We start from the raw sequence: 7,545 nt of genomic DNA, 5'->3' as shown, positions 1-7,545 counted from the left end.
GAGTAAGGATAGCATTAGCATTGTAAGTAAACATTAGCTTTTTTTTCAGTAAGAGGTTTTTATTTAATAGAATTTTTGGACAAAAAAATCACAATATATCGCAATATATCGTATCGTGACCCCTCTGTTATGATATGAAGCGTATCGCCAAATTCTTGCCAATACACAGCCCTATCATTCACAAATGAGTTTTTATCTTTAAAAATCAGGTTATCCAATTAAACAGTTAATCTATAGGAACAAGTGTTCATGTTAACAAGGAACTGTGGAGTGAAGCAGTTATAGGGGTGGGGGGAACACTCCATAAAATATTTTGCAAAAGATCTATTCAAAACTATTAATTTTCCAGACATTTGTGGAGCATTTTACTCAATTCTTGGGATCAATAAAACATGAAATTGTATTTTTTATGAAAGTAGAAGACTGAAAACCAGACTTTAACCTGAACTTTATCAGAGATCAGAACCGAAACTTCCTTTATCTTTATTTTGTTTTTTATTCAAACAGTGAGCAGCAGGAGTTAGTCTTGACTGCATCATATGATAATTTTATCCATCATAAACACCTCATGTAAGCAGGTGGAGGACCCTACAGACAGGGGCGGTCTGAGGCAACAAACTGACCCAGGAGTTTAGTACCTGACTGGTCCACTGAAGGACCGGGCTGGAGGTGGAAACAATAACCATCATCTCAGGGTAATGTACAAAACTGATGGAAAAACATTGTAAGCAACACAGTTTTATGAAATTATTAGTTACTGAGCACCGCTTAGACCCAGTTCACACAACTTTTTTATTTATTTTTTACAGCTAAATGCATTGTTTTAAAAGTTAACAAGCTAGAAAAAAGTACAGCCACCTACCTGACTACCATCCTCCTCCTGGTCGCATCATTCTCCAAACTCCAGCAGAAAGCTGTGGGTTCAGTCAGGATGAGGATGATGCACCAGCAGAAAATAAAACTTCATTTGCTTYTAGTTAACGTTTCTTTACTCTCAATATTTGAGCTCCTCCCTTTCTTTCTTCTCCATTTTTATTCTTCTTCTTCTTTTACTACCTTTTTCTTCTTCTGTGGTCTTTGTTTGTGTTTGGTAAACTAATTGGTGCATTATCGCCACCTACTGGTTTTGAGCCCAACTACACAACTTTATTTCATATTTTCCTGGGATGCCAGCACCGGCCCACCGGGAAAACTCCCGCTACGTCCAAAGGCCAGTCCGTCCTTGCCCACAGAACAAGTTACCATAAATGTCAAGTTGTCTGTAACTTACATGGATTTATCCCCAGGTTTAWGGACAAAAACTTAAATCCCACAGAATAAAAAAAAAAACTGCTTCAAATTATTTTATGTGTCAGGATGTAAAAAAATAAGCAAAATGAAATAACCATCTCCCAACCTGCTCCGTTGCCCTTTCCCCTCTCCCAGCGTTGTATCACATGTGAGTAATTTGGATTTATTTGTAAAAATTATGGATTTTTGAGGGTGAAGATACAATTAAACATCCAAAGGGGACGACATGTATGAGCTACTTACAAAAACTTACAGATTAAATCAACACTGATAAAAAGTGATGAAATTGTTTTTTRCCTTTAGTGACACCCCCTAGTTGGACAGCACCCTTAGTGTTTGCCTATACTGCCTATGCCACTGTGACCAAGGTGATTATAAATGATAAAGTATATGTAAAATAAATAAAACAAATATGAATTCATGGTTTGTTCAACCCTCAGAGCTGTAAACAGGCAGCTGATCCATGATGTGAGGTGAMCCGTGCTCTCAGGGAGGAACAGAGCGTCTCTAAGAAAGAACCGAGTGTCTGAAMGACTCTGTAACACCTCTGCAGGAGCCGGAGGGTCCCGTCCCCACAGGCCTTTATGTCCCAGAGAASAAACACTGATGAGAGACGAGAGGCAGAGGTGAGGGGCTGAGAGCGCAGCYCACCGAGGGGCCACCTGAGCTCAGGGGGCTCGTGCAAAATATTCATCCAGTTCAGTCACGTTCAGCAAAGTGAATTCCTGCGTGTGTTTGGTATTTAGCTCTYAAAGTAGAGAAAACTGAGCCTTTTGGTGACACTGAGCAGGTTTGCAGAGTCAAAATGACCTGACAGAAACACCTGGAAGTCCTCAGTGTGATGCTCAGGAAGTCAGCGGGACGTTTCTGACTGTGTGGTGTTTCATCAGTTTTACACTTCCTGGTGGAAACATGTAGCCTCCTGGTGACGGGTTTCACACTGAGTCAAAGGTTTACTCTGTCAAACTGTTCTGACGGGAACTGGGACCATGTTTGGACTGAATCACGTCCTTTAATCAACTTTACTTCATATAAACTCTTTTTACAGCTCATTTAGGAGATAGATATGGATTTGGTTTGATTTTATTAAATGTATTTTTAAATAAATATTTACCTTTTATTTACAAATATTTTCCTCAGAAATTCTTTAAGATCTTTTCAAAAATTTCAAAACCATTGTTCTGTCTGCGTATTTGCTGACTTTTGTCTTCCAATGCTACCTGTAGCTTTTAGCTAATTTATTGCTACTTTTAGCATTTAGCAGCTATTTTGTCATTCCTTTTGTTCCTTCTTTTTGTCTTAAAGTTCATGTGAAATATAATTTTGTTATAAATGTGAATGCATTTTTGGAAAGACATTGATAAAAAATCACGACGCTGAGCTGAACAGTTGTTGAGATATTTGCATGTAAGCTAACAGGAAGTGATGTCAAAGGTGAACGTCTGCACGTAAACAACGCTGCTACAACAGCTTACAGAGAAGAATCTGATGTGTTTTAGATTAAATTTAATATCAGAGACATGAAGAAGAGTCCGACTGAAAATATGATTTTAATAAACAAAGACCAGGAAGTCCCTTTTCTGATAAAGTTCCCCTTTGATGTCACTTCCTGTTTCACTTTGAGCCAAATTCAAWATAAAACATGCAGTTATGTGACAAAATGTGTCAAATCATGTGTATTATTCCCAGTTTTTTAAATATAAAATGCTTTCTTTGACTTAGTGTAATCGTAGCAGATGTTTGTGYTACTTTAACAACTTTCTTCAGAAAATTTCGTTCAGCTCTGTTTTTCTTCTGCGTCATGGCAGCTTTTTAAAGACTTTTAATGGACTGTTTTGACCTTGTTTGGTCTCAGGAGCTATTTTTAAACCTTGAACCGGAATAAACGGTTTGCATTTGTTGTTGGAATCCGTTCTCTTGGGTTTTATGTCACTTGCATAAACAAACCTTTGACCACTTGCAGTAAAAAAATAAAAAAAGCCCCATTTGTTGTTCATGAATTTAGGAAACTAAGAACCAAATGACAGGAATTTGTAGTTCAGATCATTATTATTAAATGATTGTGGGTGTTTTCTCCATTCTTATAGCTTTTATCTCGACTTCCAAATGAAACTTTTAAGCACGTCGTCTGTTTCTGCCCTCTGAAATCATCTCAAAGCCATCTTTGGACCATAAAGCCTTAAACATTAACAAATATACTGCATTAAAACACAATAAACATAAATAACGTCACAGATTATGTGCTTTTTGTTCACATGAAAGCCTTGTTTGCCTCATTTGAAGAACTGGAGATGACTGTTTTTTTTTTCTGAAGCCAAATTAAAGTTGAAGTTGTTTTTATAAACTGTTCATGTGAAAGCTTCAGTCTGCCAGCGTGAACCGAGTCGCTCTGCATCACGTCAGCAAACAGGGAAACACTGGAGACGGCAGCATCTGGGCTGCCTGTGGCCTAAAGCAACCAGGATAATTAAGTCGGGCTTTGCTTCGTTATCAGGAGTGATGTTTGTTTTATACAGAAAAACACAAGTTATTAAGATTTGTCATCTGTTTCTGAATCCAATAAGTGGACTCGTGGATAATAACAGCAACCCTGGCTGTGATTTATTTAATAAAGATAAGTGCTGACTCATCAGAGTGGCTCGTTAAACTCTCATCCAATTAACTCATAACGAGTTCCCGCCTTTATCACCTGCTGCAAAAAGGTGAAGCTGCAGATATCTGTGTGCACAAGATCTTTACCTAAAACATCACCATTAACASCTGTTTGTCTGTTAGCAAAATATCTTATAATAATAAAGGGATTTTAATGACACTTTCAGATGTTTTTGTACAATTTTAATTAATAATCATAATGTTTTATGTGTCTAAAACCTAGCTGTGACTGAAAGAAACAATAATAAAGTTTAATAATTACAAACAGGATTTTATTGTGTTTTTCTGGAAAATGATGATAATTTTGATTTCTGCTCAAGTTTAAATACAGAGAATAAAAAATATCCATTCTGCAGCACAAATGTTTGTATCAAAGTACGGCACAAAGACTYAATAAATGGAAATAAAATAACTTCATGACAATAAAAGGGAATAAAGCACCAAGAACAAGAGGGGTAAAATTAAAAATTAATACAATAAAACTTTATTTGTAAAGTGTTTTAAAACAACCCTGTTGGCCAAAGTGCTTAATAATTAAAACAATTAACATGATTAAAAACACATAAAACATACACAAAACAATAAACTAAGTGAAATGAGCCAATATCTATCATCATAAAAACAAAAACATTAAAACCAACATCTCAAACTGAGTTAAAAGGAGAAAAAATGTGTTTTAAGAGCTGATTTAAAAACAGGATAAAGAATTAATAAAATATTCCATTTTGAAAATTTCAGAAGCAAAAGAAACATAAAAATAGATTTCTGAAGTCATTTAGTTTGCCTTAACCTGATCAGAGAATAAAACAGTTTATATAAATTAAAAGTTCAGTGTTTTCCTCTGTACTGATTAAAGCCAAGTGATGCATTTCAAATAAAATGTAATTAAAAAGCAATAATAAAATCTTTACTAACAATGAAGGTACTCGTTTTAATGCTCAAAAACTTAAACTCAGTTTGTAAAAGATACTGAAAAATCCTGAGAGGATATTTTGATCCAGTTTAATCACCGTCTCTCATTAACCCTATTTTTGTGGGATGTTTTGTTTTATTGTTACGTACAATGCTTTTATTTGTTAATTATGTAGGTTATGATGTTTTATTGTTATTTTTATTCTTTGTTTTATTGCATTGTATTTTAATTGTACGGTGTCCTMGAGTGCCATGAAAGGGGCCTTCAAATAAAAAGTATTGACTGAACAAAAGAAACTGAAGTCTGGAGTTACTGCTGACATAAATAACACAAATCCAGCTTAGATTACAACAAACACAAATCCAGCTTAGATTACAACAAAGCAAAGCTGAAAACAAACACAGACTTTGTTCTTGTGCTTCTGTTACTCAGTATTTCTTCATTCTTATATTTGGTGTGAAGCAGATTAAAGTCATCAGCTCCTGCAGCTGCAGCCGTTCTTTCATCGCTTTTCTTCCCCGAGTCAGAGGAGGACACACAGGTCCAAACCAGTGGGACGACTTCTATTCAAACCCAAAACTTCTGTTTAAAATAAATATACATTTCTGTCATTTCAGCTTTTCATTTGGCAGTAAGCTGATGATGTTTTCCAGATGTTCAACAGCCTTGAAAACGTGATAAAATGAGCTGCTTCTCTAAAACGTCAGCCAGAAAAAGGAAAGTTTCACTGCATGTGGAAATGTTTAACAGCAGAAAAACAGAAGCAGAACTTTAAATATTTAGTTTTCTTACTAACAGCAGACTGTCGATAGAATGACGTTTAAAGTGTTGTTATTTTTACAGTAAAGATGATTTGCTGAATGTTTTTGTATATTTTAGATGGATTATGTAGAATACTTGTCAACAGGCCTGTTTTTTCTTTTTCTTGCCTTTTTGTTTTGATGTTTTTCTGTGTAACCTGCTCAGACAGAGGCAGTAATGCATACCTACACCATCAGGGAGGCTGGCTTTTGGCGTGCAGCCTAACAAGCATGGCACGGACCACCTATCCACCCTAAAGTAAAAACCAATGTAATAAAACAAAAAAGCCTGTTTTTTTGTAGAAACTGTGGTGTTATATTAAATATTAAAAGCTGATTGAGAAAAGCATTTTAGTTGTAAAAAAATGTAATAAAACTCTGAATGAAATAAGATTTCTGAAGCCAAAACCACAGCTTTTTGTCAGTTTTCTACATTTTGCAGGTTGAAATTTATTTTATTTTATTTGTTTTCCTGGCTGGATTTCATCCTTGATGCACATCAAACACTAGGTTTTAAAACACGCTTGTTTTATTGACAGCTGCAGGAATAAAAAGCGGTTGTGTTTGAATAAAGTCACGAGTCAAATCAGGTGGGAGATACGAGTCCAAGGCCGAGGAGGGAAATCGATGAACGCTTTGGTTTTATGTGATGTTTAAAGAAACAAACCTCCAGCAGAACCTCTGCTTCAACAAACGGTTCAAAAATACATCTTTATTGTGCTTTAAAGAGGCGGCTGTCGATTCTGTCTTCAGTCAGGCGTGACCGACGTCTTTGTCCTGCTGAAAGCACGAGGAGGTGGGAAGCAGACATTCAGGTCTTTGTGGACACAGCAAGGCATTGTGGGTATTCTTGAGGAGAGTTACAGATTGACAAATATTTGAGGTGTAGTGCAGCTCTGTTTACCTCAGACAAAGGTTAAGGCTGAAGCTCTTACTGAATTATCCGTCACAAGGCAGGRGGAGGTGTCGGAGGATAAAATTCAGATGTTTGGATGAGCTTTAAAACATCTCTGCTCTCCTTTAAAGAGCCTGTGACGTGCACATCCTTCAAATACAAGTCAAAGAAAGCATCTTTATATTTAAGTAACATGGCACATTACACATGTTTTTACCCATTTCGTCACATAACTGGCACTTTTTCTTTTGAATTTGGCTCAGCTAAAATGAAACAGGAAGTGACATCATAGGGGAACTCTGTTTTTTGTTTATTGAAACAATATTTGAATTTTGACTTTCTTAATCTTTAGAAATCTTAATCTTAAGAAACATCAGATTCTTCTCTACAGTTTGTTAGTTGTTGTAGCAAAGCTCTGTTCACATGCAGACTTTCCCCTTTGACATCACTTCCTGTTACTTCACATATAAATATCTTAATTGTTCATCTCAGCAGTGTGAAAATTTATTTGCAATTTGTTCTCAATGTTATCTTTCCAAAAATGCTTTCATATTGATTACCAAAATTTGACGTCACGGGCACTTTAAGTATACTAATCTTAAACTTAAAATGAGAGTATACTTTGTTTAGTTTTTATGTACTTATCAGAGATGATTTTACTGTAACAAATACTATATTTGGTTTATTCTAAAAGAAATACTAAAAGTCCATRAAAAGTCAAATTTCACACAGACTGGTTTATTTATTTATTCTGCAAGATGTTTTATACTCTATCATGCTTTTAAATTGTCTTGTGTGTTTTGGGGAAAAGGTCAAATTTTATATGAATAAGTCTGAGTGACTGAGTAGGACCAGTGGAACTGTTTGGTGGAGTCTAATTAAGTACATGAATGTATTTTTGTCATATGTCCTCTATCTATCTATCTATCTATCTATCTATCTATCTATCTATCTATCTATCTATCTATCTATCTATCTATCTATCTATCTATCTA

General features: G+C 35.4%; 1 long non-coding RNA gene across 1 annotated transcript in view; it reads right to left on the bottom strand.

Moving 5' to 3' along the window:
- LOC106522402 (uncharacterized) overlaps nt 1-1,321 on the bottom strand; it is a 2,341-nt gene extending 1,020 nt beyond the window's left edge. Inside the window, exons 1-2 of the long non-coding RNA XR_001310782.1 lie at nt 863-1,321; nt 639-708 (exon numbers count right to left, since the gene is read on the bottom strand). This is a non-coding gene — a long non-coding RNA (uncharacterized LOC106522402). The remainder of the gene's footprint in view (nt 1-638; nt 709-862) is intronic.
- Between the last annotated feature and the right edge of the window lie 6,224 nt (nt 1,322-7,545).

This window comes from Austrofundulus limnaeus, unplaced genomic scaffold (assembly GCF_001266775.1).
Source record: "Austrofundulus limnaeus strain Quisiro unplaced genomic scaffold, Austrofundulus_limnaeus-1.0 Scaffold129, whole genome shotgun sequence".
Lineage (NCBI taxonomy): Eukaryota > Metazoa > Chordata > Actinopteri > Cyprinodontiformes > Rivulidae > Austrofundulus > Austrofundulus limnaeus.
Note: the sequence above shows the minus strand (reverse complement) of the source record. Positions and strands in the feature narration are given on the sequence as shown.